Source organism: Gopherus evgoodei, chromosome 1 (assembly GCF_007399415.2).
Source record: "Gopherus evgoodei ecotype Sinaloan lineage chromosome 1, rGopEvg1_v1.p, whole genome shotgun sequence".
Taxonomy (NCBI): domain Eukaryota; kingdom Metazoa; phylum Chordata; order Testudines; family Testudinidae; genus Gopherus; species Gopherus evgoodei.
This window is the reverse complement of record NC_044322.1, coordinates 351,634,073-351,653,074: the sequence shown is the minus strand read 5'-3', so window position 1 is coordinate 351,653,074 and position 19,002 is coordinate 351,634,073. Positions and strand designations below refer to the sequence as shown.

At 43.5% G+C, this 19,002-nt stretch overlaps 1 protein-coding gene across 2 annotated transcripts in view; it reads right to left on the bottom strand.

Annotated features, from left to right (window-relative positions):
- Positions 1 to 16,169, bottom strand: part of LOC115652695 (protein FAM107B) — a 93,282-nt gene extending 77,113 nt beyond the window's left edge. Inside the window, exon 1 of one of the 2 annotated variants that reach the window (XM_030565280.1) lies at positions 16,020 to 16,169. The gene's annotated coding sequence lies outside the window, so the exon portion shown is untranslated. The remainder of the gene's footprint in view (positions 1 to 16,019) is intronic. The other variant, XM_030565118.1, reaches the window with a different exon arrangement.
- Between the last annotated feature and the right edge of the window lie 2,833 nt (positions 16,170 to 19,002).

The window sequence follows — 19,002 nt, the reverse complement described above, 5'->3', positions numbered from 1 at the left end:
GTCCAAAGTTTTAATGATTCCAACTTTTGGGTGCTATTGCCAAGAAATTCCAATTATCCAAACTTCTACTAACAAACTATTTCTTCAAATAATTTAATGCAATGTTTTAAAAGTCTTGTACTTTCACTGTAGGACCTTTAGTCCTCTACAGCAGTGATTTTCAAACTTTTTTTCTGGTGACCCAGATGGAGAAAATTGTTGATGCCCACGCCCCAATGGAGCTGGGGATGTGGAGTCTGGGGTGTGGTAGGGGCTCAGAGCTGGGACAGAGGGTTAGGGTGCAGGGGTGAGGCCAGGAATGAGGGGTTCAGGGGATGTGTGTGGGGGCTCACAGTTGGGGCAGGGGATGGTGGTGTGGGGTTACTTCCAGTGACTCCTGGTCAGCAGAGGTGCAGAGGCAGGCTTCCAGCCTGTCCTAGCACCGCGGACCATGCTGCGCCCTAGAAGCAGGTCCGGCTCCTAGGCAGAGGCACACTATCGGCTCTGTGCAGCTCTTGCCAGTAAGCACCGCGCCCCACAGCTCCCATTGGCTGTGAATTGGCCAATGGGAGTGCAGAGCCAGTGCTTGGGGGGGCAGGGACAGATGTGGAACCCCATAGCACCCACCCCCTCTGCTTAGGTGTCGGACCTGCTGGTCACTTCCAGGGTGCAGTGCGGTGTCAGAACAGGTAGGGATTAGCCTACCTTAGCTCTGCAGCACCACCGACAGGACTTTTAATGGCCTGGTCAGCAATGCTGACCAGAGCCGCCACGACCCAATGCCTTACATTCACCAACCCAGTTTTGGGTCACGACCCACGGCTTGAAAACCACTGCTCTACAGTTTATGATGCAACATATATCCACTTTTTACCTTAGATTTTCCATTAGTGAAGTGTTCATAGAATATCAGGGTTGGAAGAGACCTCAGGAGGTCATTTAGTTCAACCCTGTGCTCAAAGCAGGACCAATCCCCAGACAGATTTTTGCCCCAGATCCCTAACTGCCCCCCTCAAGGACTGAACTCACAACCCAAGGGTTTAGCAAACCAATGCTCAAACCACTGAGCTATCCCTCCCGCTATTTGTTGACTAGCATCTACTAAGCTGAAGCCCAAGAATCAGAGAGAGTCCTGCACAGTCAGACCAAAGGAATCTAAATTTAGTTATGAACATTATTTAAGCAGTGTATAGTGTAAAAGAAATATATTAATTTAGAAAAATAAGACAAGGAATTTTCACCAGATCAATAAATCTAAGTATATACACCAACAGCACATTTTTTTTCAAGGGTCACCCAATACTTTCCCATACTATTCATACAAAAGTATCAATGAACCCTAGAGTTATCTGCAGCTTTTATTACGCAATGCTGAAATTTAAAAAAATTATGTTGAAATGGAATTCCCTTTCCATTCATTTTAGTCTCTTACTCAAGCAAGCTGCTTGAAAAGACCACTGGAATAAGCCTTTCAACCTCTTCTTCAAAAAAGAAAAAAAAACTTAAACCCTATTATAGGACAACATTACAGCTAAATTCTTAAGTACGAAAAGCCACAAGACTCATGATTTAATCAAAATTAACACAAAATGCATTGTTACAATCAGACCATTTTGGAACTCCAAATTATTTAAATGGAATAGTTGCATTGGTGACTTACAGTGAAATCCGGGTCCTGTTTAAATCAATGTGAGCAGTTCCCATTGACTTCAAAGAGGCTGAGATTTCACCTATTTATATTATTTGCAGGGCCGCCCGGGGGGGGGGGGGGGAAGAGGGGCAATTTGCCCCAGGCCCTGGACAGGCCCCCACGAGTTTTTCAGGGCCCCTGGAGTGGGGTCCTTCACTCACCTGGCCCTGGAGCTTCTTCCGCTCCCGGCCTTTGCCGGCGGGGGGGGGTCCTTCCGCTCCAAGGCGGAAGGATTCCCCACCAGTGAATTACCGCCGAAGCGGGACCTGCCGCTGAAGTGCAACCCGGTCTTCGGTGGTAATTCGGCGGCGGGGCGCCCTTCCGTTCCAGGACCCACTGCTGAAGTGCCCCGAAGACCCACAGCGGGGACCCCCCGCAGCCAAACAACTCTAGACATTTCGCCGCACAGGAGGCACCCTGCCGCTTGCCGGTCCCGCGGCTCCAGTAGACCTCCCGCAGGCACACCTGCGGATGCTCCACTGGAGCCGCGGGACCAGCGGACCCTCCGCAGGCACGCCTGCGGGAGGTCCACCGGAGCCACCTGCCGACGGCCCCAGGAATCCTCTGGGTGGTCCTGATTATTTGACATGTAACAAGTAAGTTTATATATTTCTAATAGCCAGATCCCAACTTGCATTCAGATTTAAAGCAAGAGAAAGTACCTTTCATTTGTATAAGGCAGCATCTCTCAAACTGGAACGGGGGTCCGTGGGCCCTGCTGATCAACTCCTCCCCCTCCCTCCCAGCATCTCCTGCACACCAGTGAATAGCTGTTCCCTGGTGTTCAGGAGGCGTTGGGAGGGAGGCAGGGAGAGAAGCGAGGACGGGGTGCGCTCAGGGGAGGGGCGGAAAGAGATGGGGAAGAGGAGGGGCAGGGTAGGTCCATGGGAGAAGAGGTGTAGTGGGGGTGGGGCCGGAGGCTGAGTAGGGGGTTTGGAGGTCCACAAAAAATTTTAAATCAAAATGGGAGTCCTCGGGTTGCTAAAGTTTGAGAACTGCTCATATAAAGTACAGGGACTCAAGAACAAAGAAGAGTTAAAAATGTAATTAAAACATTCTGTGATTAAAACCACCAATCCTCAATCTGAGTAACATCTCAGGACTGGCATGTGGTGCTGTGATCACATCTGATCTCTCAAGCTTAAGCACGATCAGTCTGTGCCAGTACTTGGATGGGAGACCTTCAAATAAGAAGTGGTGTTGATAATTCTGCAGGTGACAGACTCCAACTGGAATCTTCTCTGGGCTACCAGCATGCAGGGGTTCTCAAACTGGGGGTTGGGACCCCTCAGGGGGTCACAAGCTGTCTGCCTCCACCCCAAGCCCTGCTTTGCATCCAACATTTATAATGGTGTTAAATATATTAAAAAGCGTTTTTAATTTATGGGGGTGGGAGGGTCGCAGAGGCATGCTATGTGAAAGGGGTCACCAGAACAAAAGTTTGAGAACCACCGGTGTTGGTGTTGGCAGCAGTGTGTTACTTAGGGGGATGAGACACAAAACCCAACATTCTGAGTACCTGCATTTTTTAATAACCCCAGGGCACTTTTCACAAGAGGAAGGCATGTTTATCCTCTGTACCCAGTCCAAATTCTAATATAGGTAATTACATTCTGCGTACTTGAATGAACAGGGGAAATTTTAATTTAATGAATTCACTTCACTTTCTATCCTAAAACTCATGTAACATCTAATGAAAAGATGCCACATCACACCCGAGTTGGCTGCATTTCAGCGTTCAGTTGAGCCACCGTAGACAACTTTGGAAAATGCTGGATCTGTCTACGAGAAACTCTGGCCGGTTTCCTTTACTTTATTTATTTATGCTATATAAATAGGCAATTGTTACAACTTTTCAAGACAAATTGGAATTACACCCATGTTGCTTTTCTGTGTCCGCATAATCTTGAGGTTGAAGCAAATGAGGCAACTTAGGAATGGCACAAACTAACTTTCCCTTCTGGGCATTCAACTCAGCAATAAGCAGTGTAGAGGTGATACGATCTAGAGTAACAAGCAGAGAGTCGACAGAGGAATCACTAAATTGTGTCAGACTAATTATCCATCTAGTCCAGCAGCCCGTGGTTGGTACCAGATGTTTCAAAATAAGGTGCAAGACAGATCACTGGTCTGACCCAGTATGGTCATTATGTTCTACTAACCTGACATTCTGGTTTTAAAAATTAGTACTACAGAAGATCAAAATAGTGAGTATTTAATGCATTTAATATATGCTAACTGATAGATCTCTAAACACAACTGCCTAAATTGCCCATTAGGTAAGTTTCTATCTCACTTCTGTCAGTTGGCAGTTGGTTTATGCCCTGAAACGTAAGATTTTAATCTTACTTATATATTATCTCATTCTGTTTCCATATAAATGTCTAATCCTTTTAAAAATCCTACTAAATTCAGAAAGTCCAGGGTTCAAATTCTAGCTAGCTTTGCGTCCAATTACATATAGCCTTGGGCAAGATCTCTGCCTTCGTTTCCCCATCTGCAAAATAAAAACAAATACTTCTTTACTTCAGAGGGACGTTGGGAGGATTAATTTGTATTTGTACAACTTTCAACATATGCAAAGCTCTATGTAAGTATGAAGTAATGAATACTCTGGTCTACATTCTTTTCTCTTAATAAAGTTATTTGGCGTTTGTAAACCTGGAATACCTTTGTGTTTTTTCTTTCTGCATATGTGGTTTCCAACACTACATTTCCAAGTCTCTCATTTGAACCAACCATGTTGTTCTAAATTGGGTTTGCACATCTTAATTAGGGTGCATTACAAAATCTGTGCATTGATTACAGAGAAATTTAATCTTAAAAAATATTCTGAATCATTACACTTGGTAGCATGTAACTTTTGTCCCCCTTTTGGTCAACAGAATGCTAGTAGCAATAGGAGTGGAAATTCTTTATGTCATTCCTTTTATAGTGATGCCTAATTATCCATACGTGACAGGATTTGACTATTATTACTAGTGAGATACTTCCCATGTGCAATCTTTACCTGATATAACAACATTGTTTTTCAGTGTCTGGGTTTAGAAAGTAAATGTTACATGTTTGTAGTCATTTTAGCAGAAAGCTAGCCAGGTTTCTTTAAAAAAGAAAAAAAAATCCTATATCAATGACTGATTTTGTAAAGAAAACAAGAACTCTGAAATCTATAGTGTTTTCAAACATGAATAGTACATCTGAAGGGCACCAGCATACGGATGGACCTGTACTTCTGCATATACTCAGTCACAGGCCAAATATTTTTGGCAAAAATGTGACACATTAAAGAGCGGGGGTGGGCTTATAAATGGGTCTACACCAAAATTTGATGATTTTAAACTCTATGGAATCATTGAATTGAGTATCTAATACACTGCCATTTTGTTTACCTGGAGTGTCTGCAGGCCTGGAGCACCTCAGCTCTCTGCGGCCATGATTCGGCGTTCACAGCCAATGGGAGCTGTGGGAAGAATAACTTAGCAATAGGAAACCATAAGCAGATGATTTTGGAGAGGTACAATGTAAATACCTGAATTACAATTTGGCCAGGATCCCTCTGTCTCTCTCTGTGACAAACTTATATGGCCCATCATCACAGTATCTGGGCATCTCACTATCCTTTAATGTATTTTATCCTCACAGCTTCCCTTGTGAGGTAGGGAAATACTGTTATTTCCATTTCACAGATGAAGAGCTGTGACACAGAGATATTAAGTGACGTGCCCCAGGTTATGCAAGGAGTCTGTGGTGAAGCAGTAAAATTCAACTCCGGTCTCCTTAGCCCCAGGACAATGCCTTAACCACTGAACATAACCCTTCTTCTCTCACAGAAAATGGACTGTAACACCTGTACTATTGCATACAGCGCAACTGTCTCTTTAAAAGACAACCAGTGATTGGCACCTTCATTATACTTCATCTAGAAGACCCAGCACCTCTGAACTATTCTCAATAAGTTGTGATGAGGACTGTACAGCGTTACTCATTAAGCTTTGGCACAAGTGGATAGAATCCACAACGGGGGCTAGATTTTCAGAGAAGCTCAGCTCAGTAAATTCCTGTATTTATGAGATATGAATCTTTGGATTATGCGGCCATACTGAAAAAGGGATCACAGAAAATATAAATCACATCCAGCCTGAACTTACAGGCTGCCTTTTAAATTCAGCAAAAGTCTCTTTTGTTGATAAGCCACAATTCTATATATGTAGTAAGAAAGTAGAAATGGGCTCATGCTGAAGAGGGGGAACTTGGGTCTGAACTTCCCCAAAATTGAAGCAGGGGTTGGATCAGGCTCATCTCCAATGTCTGATTTGTTGCATAACAGCCCTTTTACAAAATCTTCCACATAAAAATGATTTGCATGGACTTTTACTATGTTTTTCAAAACAGACTGCAAGATTTAAGATAGACAAGACAATGTATTAAAATAGCTTACCAAGGTATTATGTATAATACAGATGTATTACATACTTGGCATGTTACTAAGCTACAACATTACATTTTCAGAATCATTGCAGGATTCCAGTAGCTCACCAATCCCCACATTTACCTGGAGGATAATTGGCATTCTGTGGATGCATTCATTCATTCACTCACTCACAAGGAGGGACTGATCACACACACCAAGTGCATGACAGAGAGAGGAAACACACACCTTACCAGAACACTTCTCAGCTGGATGTTCCGCATAACACAATGCAGCTAGTGGCATCCCTAAAACCTTGTTATGAAGATCTGCAGTATTATTATGAATGATAGGAAACGATGTTTAAAAAAAAAAAAAATCCTCACACACACACAAAGTTGGCATGAAATCTTAAGTGACATTCCCTACAGAATCTAAACTTAGGAAGTCAAATCCTAGTGAGGTGAATAGAAAGGAGCATAAACACTGCCAAATTAAGTATAAAAATGTAAGAAGAAAAGCCAAAGAGGAGTTTGAAGAACGGCGAGCCAAAAACTCAAACGGTAATAAAATGTTTTTAAGTACATAAGAAACAGGAAGTCTGCTAAACAACCAGTGGGGCCCCTTGATGATCGAGATACAAAAGGAGCGCTTAAAGATGATATAGTCATTGCAGAGAAACTAAATGGATTCTTTGCTTCAAGTCTTCACGGCTGAGGATGTTAGGGAGATTCCCAAACCTGAGCCGGCTTTTGTAGGTGACAAATCTGAGAAACTGTCACAGATTGAAGTGTCACTAGAGGAGGTTTTGGAAGTAATTGATAAATTCAACATTAACAAGTCACCGGGACCGGATGGCATTCACCCTAGAGTTCTGAAAGAACTCAAATGTGAAGTTGCGAAACTATTAGCTATGGTTTGTAACCTGTCCTTTAAATCGGCTTCTATACCCAATAACTGGAAGATAGCTAATGTAATGCCAATATTTAAAAAGGGCTCTAGAGGTGATCCTGGCAATTACAGACCAGTAAGTCTAACGTCAGTACCAGGCAAATTAGTTGAAACAATAGTAAAGAATAAAATTGTCAGACACACAGAAGAACATAAATTGTTGGGCAAAAGTCAACATAGTTTCTGTAAAGGGAAATCATGATTAACTAATCTATTAGAGTTCTTTGAAGGAGTCAACAAACATGTGGACAAGGGGGATCCAGTGGACACAGTATACTTAGATTTCCAGAAAGCCTTTGACAAGGTCCCTCACCAAAGACTCTTACGTAAGCCTTTCATGGATTGAGAACTGGTTAAAAGACAGGGAACAAAGGGTAGGAATAAACAGTAAATTCTCAGAATGGAGAGGAGTAGCTAGTGGTGTTCCCCTAGGGTCAGTTCTAGGACCAATCCTATTCAACTTATTCATAAATGATCTGGAGAAAGGGGTAAAAAGTGAAGTGGCAATGTTTGCAAATGATACTAAACTGCTCAAGATAGTTAAGACCAAAGCAGACTGTGAAGAACTTCAAAAAGATGAACAAAACTAAGTGATTGGGCAACAAAATGGCAAATGAAATTTAATGTGGATAAATGTAAAGTAATGCACATCGGAAAAAATAACTGCAACTATATATACACAATAAAATGGGGGTTAATTTAGCTACAACGAATCAGGAAAAAGATCTTGGAGTCATCGTGGACAGTTCTCTGAAGACATCCATGAAGTGTGCAGAGGCAGTCAAAAAAGCAAACAGGATGTTAGGAATCATTAAAAAGGGGATAGAGAATAAGACTGAGAATATATTATTGCCCTTATATAAATCCATGGTATGCCCACATCTCAAATACTGTGTACAGATGTGATCTCATCTCAAAAATGATATACTGGCACTAGAAAAGGTTCAGAGAAGGGCAACTAAAATGATTAGGGGTTTGGAGAGGGTCCCATATGAGGAAAGATTAAAGAGGCCAGGACTCTTCAGCTTGGAAAAGAGGAGACTAAGGGGGATATAACAGAGGTATATAAAATCATGAGTGATGTGGAGAAAGTGGATAAGGAAAAGTTATTTACTTATTCCCATAATACAAGAACTAGGGGGCATCAAATGAAATTAATGGGCAGCAGGTTTAAAGCAAATAAAAGGAAGTTCTTCCTCACACAGCGCAGAGTCAACTTGTGGAACTCCTTACCTGAGGAGGTTGTGAAGGCTAGGACTATAACAGGGTTTAAAAGAGAACTGCATAAATTCATGGCGGTTAAGTCTATTAATGGCTATTAGCCAGGATGGGTAAGGAATGATGTCCCTAGCCTGTATGTCAGAGGGTGGAGATGGATGGCAGGAGAGAGATCACTTGATCATTACCTGTTAGGTTGACTCCCTCTGGGGCACCTGGCATTGGCCACTGTTGGTAGACAGGATACTGTGCTAGATGGACCTTTAGTCTAACCTAGTATGGCCATTCTTATGTTCTTAGTGGTATCTAGCTAGTTTTTTCATTTTACAAGCAATGACAGTGCTGCTTTTAGTTGTTGGAAATTTAAAGAAGTATCTTTGTACATCCTTCCAATTCATCTATGTGTAAGGAAACATTCCCTAAGTGACATACAAAAGGGGAACAATAGATTTGTACTTTTTTGCTACTATTAAGGCAGCCTGGAATTTTTTTTTTTGGTTGGGGGGGGGAAGAAGAGAATTGGTCAACTTCTACATTAGAAATCTAGCTCTTATCTAGCTTGTTTTTCTTGAAATATAGGGACAACTGGAGAACTAGTAAGGCTATGACATCACAGGCACTAAAGGAAGACGATACCTGGTTAATTGAGAAGGGAAGTAAATTTTATCAGGATTTTGCATTCCTGTTAACATCCATTTGACTCAAAGGCCCAACAAACAGTTAGAAGAAAACCATTTCTGTTAAAGAATGGTCTCTTTCACTTAAGGTCCTAAGGCCCAATCCTGTAAACACAAAAACTATGCAAGTAACTTTTCATACGCATGTAGTCCCACAGGATTTAGGATTCATCTTAGTAAAGATCCCCATGCACAAGCATGCAGGATCAGACCCTAAGAATTGCTCGCAAGGGGTATGTCTGGAGAATCCAGATACTTCCAGCATGATGGGAGATGACCAGATTTGACATTACTGATATTTCTAAAAGTGAATATTTTAAAAAACACTCTTGAAAATACCATTCAGGCCCCCTTATACATCATAAAGAAGTAAACCAAAAGCTATAAACAAAACCAATTTCCCCCTTCTTCTGTGTTCCTGTATTTGGAACTGTCAGAAGAAAAACTGAATTCCAAATTACTGGCAGTTCTGGGCAATTGTGTGTGTTGGGGTGGGAGGGTAGCAAGCAGGGTTGTTGTTTTTCTTTTTAAATGTAAGTTGTTTTCAGTACATTATTCAGTATAGCTCTCCTTCAAGGACAAGTTGCCTTGGAAACCTTCTGAATGCAAAATTATCATAATCCAAACTGACCCAAAATAAAAAAATAAAATCCTGATGCTGCAAGTGACTATTGGTCTCCTGCCTCAGTTACCTCACCAACTGACCTCCAAGAGACAACTGTATCCCATCCTGCATCTCAGCAAAAGCACAGATGTGATTAACCACATACACTCTTCCTTGAAGTGCCTTATGGGGCACAACCAAGGGAGAAAACCTAAGAGAGGACTTCAGCAAGTTAACAGGACTGTTCAGTAAATCGTCCATTTCCCTGGTGGCACTTAGAAGGAAACTGCATCAGCAAAGACGTTTTCCCATAAGAGGAGCCATACTGGGTCAGACCAAAGGTCCATGTAGCCCAGTATTCTGTCTTCCGACAGTGGCCAATGCCAGGTGCCTCAGAGGGAATGAGCAGAACAGGTAATCATCAAGGCATCCATCCCGTCGCCCATTTTCAATTTAAATAGCAAGTCAATCTATATAGGATTTATTTTTAAGTGCTGCTCAGCAACCTAACCTACCAGTCTTCTTAGCACGTGATCAGGATTCATCAACTAATTTGATCCGCTGGTTAGATCATTAGCTTCCCCAGCCCATGCTGGGTACTGATGGGGAGTACGACATGAACACTGATCCATGTCCACTGACCTGCCAGTAAGTAATAAAAATTCGGTTGGTCCAAAACAGGTTCCTTGCCTTCCTGAGCTACCTGACAATAAGATTTCCACTTTACTTTGAATCTGAACTCAAAGGTAACTAAACAATTTTGATCCCCATGCTTAAGTGCTTTGCTTGGCAGGGGTCCAACAGCACATCAAAAAGTGTAAATTAACACCTTAGAATCATTTAAGTGTGTATAAAAATATCATACATACATGCCAGCCTAGATCTAGGTTGTGTTTTATGTGCAGCAGAGCATTCCTGACCCACTTCTTGTCACATCCTCTTAAATACCCAGGGATGTTAATTCTATTTTATTATTTTCAGTAGAACAAAGGACAGCATATATACATGAGGTCACATGAATGTCTATTCACTATACATACAAGGCATTGAAAGAATCATGCCATTATCTTCTCCTCAGAGAAACACACTCTCCCCAGAACCCTCCCTCTCATCAAAAAATACTGTAGTGGATGTTATCACTATGAGCTACCTCTGACTAGCACAGCCTCCTTCTGGAGCAGATGCAACTGGATTCCATGTATTAGCTAGTCCCGGCTGGCACGTCGGGGGGGGGAAGGGGGTGAAGGCAGTGTCCTTCACCAGAGGGGGAAACCCTTTAATATTCAAAACAAAATTATGGGCATGAAGGGAAACCCACGATTATATTAAGCTGTTTCAAGGATCAAATATATATCACGGAAACAAATGTACTTTGATCACGAAGCTGAGGGACCAATCATTTCACACTCACCCACTGAGTACACTCCCCGAGTTGTCCTGTAGATTTTAGATTCTTAACCTCTTGTATTGTCTAAGCGTAAAATTCACCCAGGCACAGAGGACCAAAACAATTCCCCGTCTCCCCACTTTGCAGCTGAGTGTGGGATATGGGAGAAGCCACTGGTGAAACCATTGAACCTTCCCAACAGTCAGAACCTCTTCCACACTCTTTCATGCCACAGAGCGGTTTCCCATGTGGACTGTGCCAAAGGCCAGCAATGGTAGCTAGCTAGGATATCCCAGGGGAGAGAAATACAGAATCTGCAATACATCATGGAAGCAAAAGTGCTTCCTATAGCTTGGAATAAGGACATCAGAAGGAGGGGGGGGAATTTCTCTTCCTCAACTCCATGAACCCTGGTTTCTTGGACTTATGGGGGTAAAATGAATTTCACCCTCAATTCCTGATGGCCCTGTTTCTCTCTTTCATTGAGAGCATGCACCTGTGCATTCTTTAACATCATGAAACCAAAATGTTAGAAAATAATGTACGAAAAACCAAGAAATGAGACATACAGTTTCCTGTATAGTCCTTGCCCTGGTTGTGAAACCACAATTCTGGACACATCTGCCTAGGCTTATGATGGACTACAGGCCTCGTTCTGAATTTAAAGCAAGCCAGATTTGGCTCTGTATTAGAATGTAAACGCCACTAGGCCATTAGAAACACTGGCATGCTTATTACTTCCTTTACCCTACTCTGGATTTGTGACAGCCTATCCGAGATGTTCTTTTAAAAAAAAAAATTATAGGGCCCAGTGGGGGTTCTACACTCATAGCAGCCAAATCTCTTTTGGATTATTCGTTTATAATCATAAACTGGAAGCCGGAAACTAAAAATCTGCTCTCTCATCAAAAAGTCTTTTCTGCATTGCATTTACACACAAACTAGTTATTGTAGGGTTGTGCAAAACAATACATTCAGGATTACATGAATTTTGCCCACAGAACTGCCAACTACCAATCTCGATGCTGTAAGAAAATGCTGTTTTGGACTTTAGTAATTTGTGGATAATCTAAGATATATACCCAGATGTACAGATACTCTTTTCTTAACCAGTGTATTATATATTTTTTTAACATTAGCTTTAATAAAATTTCTAGTCACTGAGCAAGCAAAGGAGCCTTGATGGGAGATTCCAAGAGGTTTTAAGGTTACAGTTAGAGAGGAAGTATTAGTTTGGTCAAACCACGTCCTTCCCCTCTCACAGATGTCAGGACTTTCTGCTGTCAAGCTGAGTTAATCTCCATGCTTTTTCCCTCATGTAGGAAGTCAGTGACTCAGTTCCCCACTACCACACACTTTACGTGTTCATTAACACTGACGCAAAGCAGGTGCAAAACCCAGTGAGAATGGTAGTGTATTACAACAGGTAGTGACCACACACAGTGCCAGGCAGTGGAGTGGCTCTTTTCCTAAGATTTTGAATAGAATCAGGTTTCTGTGTTGAGATTAGGGTGAGTCTCCCACCTATACACCCATTTCATACTCTAGAGATTTCTCCTGGTTTTATGGCCTCTCTACCAAAGGCCCACATAAATTTGTACCTTGGATAACAACTACATACACCACAATTAACTGGCATCAAATCCCAATGAAAACGTGATTTTCATGCCCCTCTGCTCACTCAGTCTTGACCATGTCTCTTTGTTCATTCCTCATGGTTTGTAGAGAGAGAAAAGGGTGGTCCATCAGCCTAAGACTTCGGAGACTGCTCCACTACCAATTTCCTCTGTAACACTGGGTAAATCATTTAGTTTCTTTGCATTTCAGTTTCCCATGGGGAAAAATAGCATGTTCGTATTCCACAGGGATGTTGTGAGGATCAATAAATTAAAAGACTGTGAGGTGCTCAAACACTTCACTAAGAGGAGGCCATATAAGTAGGCCTTTTCCATTTCGCTTAGGGTTCTCAGCCACACTGTTACATCCTTCCATCTTTCCCTTCCTGTAGCTAACATACAAAAATACCTGCTGTTTCTTACTCTGCTCCATCTTTGTAGATCGCTTTTCTGCCTCTGCTCTTATGAAGAACACTGTACTCAACTCTGTAAACCAATACTGCTCCTTGACCTCGCTGAGAAGCATTGATACCTTATATGCATCGTTCTATACAAAAATACATTGAATTGCATCTTTGACTTACTCACCCAAACTGTTCTAAGCCTGGCTGTTAAATTTTTTAAATAAAATTGCCTAATGTGCCACCTTTGCAAATGTACACAGACTTTGCTATTACATGAATCAGCTTGTAAAAATAAGTTATATATGTGTTTTCTTGGGACAGCAAAAGACATTCAGAACTTTAGCTGCTATCAAGTTCTTAACTTATCAAAGTGTGGACTGTTACCAGCAGGTGCTTCAGTACAGTCAGCAATCTCAAAAACTGTAAGCGTTCAAGGTAAGCTTGTTTTGAGAGGAGCCAAGCTCCACTACTTTTTCTGAATTAAGATGCCAAGACTGGAAAAGTGAGATAGCAAGTAAACAGAAATAAGGGAAAGTAAGTTAAGAGAATTAGCGGGTCTCATCAGATGACTCTCCAGCACAGTTCACTACTGTACTGTTTATTAGGTATTACCATAATACAAATAATTAATAATACCTGAGCACTAAGGATAACATTAAAAAAATTAACTCTGAATTTCTTGGCTCATGTAAATGAAAGTCAGACTTAACATGTCAAAATCATCTGTGGTGGGACTTCTTAAAAAGTAAATAGTTAGACTGCTGCTCCAACTGCCTTCACAGTATCCCATGAGATCCACAAGCAACTACTCAAGTTAACACAATGTTCTTCCATGCCAATATGACTCTGCCAAGCCCACTGCTAGCAACAGCACAGAAGTAAGGATGGTATGGTATTGTCATCCTTACTTCTGCGCTGCTGCCTTCAGAGCCAGGCCCTCAGTCAGCAGCCACCACTCTCCGGAAACCCAGCTCTGAAGCCATCAGTGTAGAAGGGAGACAGGTATGGTATTGCCATCTTTACATCTGCACTGCTGCCAGTGTGGCGCTGCCTTCAGAGCTGGGTGCTGGCATAACAGCCGCCACTCTCCAGCTGCCCAGCTCTGAAGACAGAAGTAAGGCTGGCATGATATGGTATTACCACCCTTACTTCTATGCTGCTGCTGGCGGGACACTGCCTTCACAGCTGGGTGCCCACTCAGTATCTGCCGCTCTCCGCCCAGCTCTGAAGTGCAGAAGGGTGGCAATACTATGATCCTCCCTCCCGCCCCAACAACCTGGTATCCCTCCTGGAACTCCCTTTTGGTCAGGACTCCTAATGTGAGAAATGCTGGTTTCCCCCATTAAATCTGTATAGTATAGGGTAAAAGCATACAAAAGACCAGATTTCACAGGAGAAGACCAGATTTCATGGTCCGTGACGCATTTTTCATGGCCGTGAATTTGGTAGGGCCCTAGCTATATCATTCAGAAATACCTCTCTCTTTACTGTTTTTTAATTTTACTATACCAAGTCTCAGTGAAACCAAATGTTCATGTGTTCCTGTCCCATTGCTGAGAGTTTGCTATAAACATACATGCACGTATACGGATACAAAACTTCAGGCATGAGATTCATTACACAGAACTGAGATCCTGTGCCTTGTCCCACAAACCCTAACAATCCAGCCAAGCACACATGTACAGTATACTAGTCAGACTACATATATCTGACGACACAATATCAAATGATGTAACAGAAGTAAAAACTTTATATGTAAAGTTATATATATCCTTCCCCCTACCATCTCTAAATCAAATGAACACACAAGATTTTTATTAGCAAAAACACATCTGGGCTGTAACTTTTGTACAGGGTTTTAACCCAAAGCACTATGAAAATCTAGTAAGTTACAGCCTCAAGGCCTCTAAGGGAAATTTTGACAAAATCATAAGCTGTAAGAGTTGGAATCAAGGAAAGAGAAAAAGAAAGAACAACTCTCTGTGGTTTGCTACACAATTTTTTACCGGAGGTTTGGTATGACTGGCCCAGGACGTTCACAGCCCATCCCCCTACCCATCATAATTTCAAGGCTGAACACTATTTTCACATTTTAAAAGGTAGCCAATATAGGGAACAATTCTGCAATGCTAAGATGATCTAATAGGTCTTGCCTAGCATCTCTGATTGTCTACCCAAGGACATATACATACATTCCTAGACATGTTAGATGTCTGTGAATAATGGAAAGAGGATGCAAGCAGCACACACCTTCCTTTTAGCAGGCAGAAGTTGTATGGCACAGCAATGAACTGTTAACACAGAAAAGAGGCTCTGGAAAGAGACTCAGGAAATAGTCAGGGGAAGGAGAAGTTACTTCGGAGACACATGCTGGCGAACAAAGATACCCCACAAGCTCAAAAAAAGCATGGAAGCCAAATGCAGGGAAAACCTACCATTATCTGGAAAAACACATAACAACTGTTCTGCTCCAGACTAAAAATGCCTCATGGCCAAGAACCCTGATTTCAGACCCAGATTTAGCTCAGTATCTGTCCAGGGAACCACATGATTCACCGAGCACGACGCATCCTTCCTTTTAAAGGAACAATTAACTCTCCGTGGGGTTGTTTTCTTTCAACGGCACTTAAGAAAAACGCTGCAACCGAGGCACACGGACCCTTTCGTTTTCCCTCTGGGAGCAGAGAAGGGGGCACTCTGCCCCCCGCCCAAGCTCAGCTGATTGAACCCTACGGCATCTGCACCCCACACGGGGCTGCCAGAGGGAACTTTTCCTCGCTGAAAGCCCCCGAGCTGCCGCTTCCCTGACTCAGACGAGCAGATTTCCAGCACAAGGCGGCGGGGGGGGGGGGTGGTTTAAATGTCTGTCTTTGCTATTCATTAAGTTAGAACAATTCGGGAGGGGGGTGGTTCCCTCTCCCCCCGAGGCCCTGAGCCTCTCTTTAGAAAACAAAACCCGGCGTTTTATTGCCCCCAGCAAATGCGCACACACACACACACACACACACACACACACACAACCAGCCCCCAGCAGAGCGTCTTTGTGTGCAATGCAAAGGAGAGAGCGAGACCCAGCCACACACACCTACCTCGCCCCTCTGGGCGGCTCTGCCCCTGAGCTGCCACAAAGGAACCTTCCTCCCCAGCCGCTGCCGCGCTCCGCCCTGCGCCCCGGGAGAGGCGCTTCCACGCGCGGCGGTGTCTGCAGCTCCTGCCACACGCGCTCGCGCAGCCCCTCCGGCTCGTGCTGCTGCAGCCCTGACTCCGGGCTGCGCGGGGCGGGGGAGCTGGAGGGGGCTGGCTGCTGAGTCACAGCTCCTCCCCCTCGGCTCCCCGCCCAGCTGGCCGTGCTGTGGCTCTGCACCTTAGCCAGCCAGCGCCTCCTTTGTTGTCACGGTCCCTGGCAGGAGGGGAAGGGGTCTGCAGGGAGGGGTGGGTTCACTCGCTGCTGTGGGTTTCCCAAGAAGGGGGCTGGTGGGGGTGAGAGAGGGTTGTGTTTGGGAGGGAGGGAGTTGGGACTAAAAGCCTAAACCCAGCGCACAATGCCCCCTGTGGTGCCTGGAGCCGCCCCTGCCCCACACCACACTGCCCTTGTGTGACTGAGGGATGCCCCTGTGGCTCAGAGAGGAGGAGATGCATTGTGTTGGGGTTAGACCAGGAGACCACTTGTTGCATGGTTTAAGTCTGGGACTGGGACTCAGGAGATACGGGATCACGTCATGGCTCTGCCACAGACCCTCTGGTGACCTTGGGCAAATCACTTAGGCCTGGGCTGTGCCTCAAAATTAGATCGACCTAAAAAAAGTCACACCCTGTGCATCATGATTCGGTTGACCTGCCTATCCGATCCCTGCTGTAGATGCAGCTAGACGGAAGAATTCTTCCACCGACCTACCTCCCACCCGACCGCAAGGCAAATTAACTGCAGCAAAGGGAAAACTCCTTCTGCCAATGTAAGAAGCATCTCCGGTACAGTGCTACATAAATGCTGCTGAAGCACTGTAGCTCTGCCATGACAATGTACCCTTCATCTCTTTGTACTTCAGTTTCTCCAGCTATAAAATAGAGATTATTTTTTTTTCCTCTTATCCTTTGTCTATCCTGTCTATTTAGACAGGGCAGGGGCTGTCTCTTAATATGTATTTGTATGGTGCCCTAGCACAATAGAGCCCAAGTCGCTAGGTCCCCAAACTGTGGGGCGCCCTCCTAGGGAGGCGTGGAGGAATGTTTTGGGGGGGCGCAGCTGGGGCCCGGGCTAGCCCCCCCAGCGGGCGGGGAAAGAGCATCACCCAGCTCCGCTACTGGCCGCGGCTCCGATAACCCTTACCCCGTCTGAATTTCCTCCCACCACCACCCCTCTAGGAGCTGCAGTCCCACTCCTGGCCTCGGCTCGGAGGTTGGAGGACATGGACAGGGATAAGGGGGGCATGAGGTAAAAGTTTGGGGACCACTACTCTGGGCAGTACCGTAATACAAATAATACATAACAAAAAGGATAAGGAGGGGGAGTGGGAAAAGAGGAGGCTATGGATGAAAGGATTTCATGTCAATTTTATAATTCCCAGGCTTTCCAGTTTTACACACCGGGTAAGAGCTGTGATTTAGGGCTCCTTCCTTAATGCTGTGGTTGTTTTTTTCTTAAAAGAGGAAACAAATCAAATTGTAGTGCATTGAACCTTAGAGGGGGAAAAAACAGGGCTTGCTTTAATTGTAGATATTTTCTAAAGATGTCAAGGCATTAAATTCTTTGGGTGACCTCATTTGCCCAAGAAAGTAACTCATTCCTTTTTTGTCAGAGGGTAATCTCAAACTGTATTTTTGTTTTAATTTTCCTTCTCCCACCCATTTATTTCTTTTCTTTATCCAAGAACATAACAACTCCATCCCATCCCCCATTTATATTTCGCCAATCACTAAATGTAAATTGAGGCCCCATTCTGCCATCAGATCCCTGCGGACAGACCTATATATCTGTGTGGATCCAACTGTAGCATGATGGTGTAAATGATAATTCTATTGTATCTGAAACTACAGAAGATAAGATGGAAATCTGTTTCCATACAAGTAATACATGATGGAGAAGTGAAAGACAATTTGGAACAATGGTACATATACTTTGAGAATGCGCAAATCATAAATGAGCCTTCTTGGATAAAGTGTGTAATTGGAATACATGTTTTACATATTTGGATTCACCCAGTCACTCTGTATATTTATTACTAGGAAACTTTTCTTGAGCAAATGACTTGGATTGCAGTGAAGGATGGTTGCAATTACAGCAGAATCTTGAATCATACGAATGATGGACATCTCCTTTATGGCACTTAGTCATGCCACCTCAGGCTCACACTTCATGAGCTAAGCAGGGTTGGGCAATAAGCAATACAATACTTGAATATGGGAACCCTTCAAGGAAAAAACCAACAATAAAAGGTTCCAGGGGTTCAGAAGGAGGCAAGACACTCTTTTCACTGAGTCAGTGCCCCAACACAGTGAACCCAATGCCCTAGCATGGTTATGGGCATTAGTGTGTGTTTGGAAGTATTGTTTTTTCAAGGGTAAGATATAAAGCTGCAGCTCTGATCACCTGTGGTTATTAAAGATTGCTTGGCACTTTCTGTGAGGCCTTCACTTGGAGAAAAGACTGTGATGCTGGGCAAGTCACATTTTTTGCAGGTGGCCATGAATTGTGTGTTCTTTATTTTCGGGGTGCCCTGAACTTAGGATACCAAAAATCAGATTTGCAGATGTGCTGAATGCTCACAACTACAACTGAAGTCAACTGGAGCTGTGTTGTGAACAAAGTACTATAGAATACTATGTCCTCTGAAAAATCAGCCCACAGGAATCTCAGGTTGAGTATCCAGAATGAGTGGACAATTTTGACTATTTTAGCTGCAATCATTCAATGCCTCCACTCCCCATCTGTAAAAGGGGGCTGGTAATACCACTACCAATGCATTGTGAAGATACATTTGTTAATGTTTCTGGAGCACTCATACACCACAGAGAAAGCACCATAGAAATGTCTATGAGGAAATTAACAATTCTGTGTTGAGGGCAGAGTT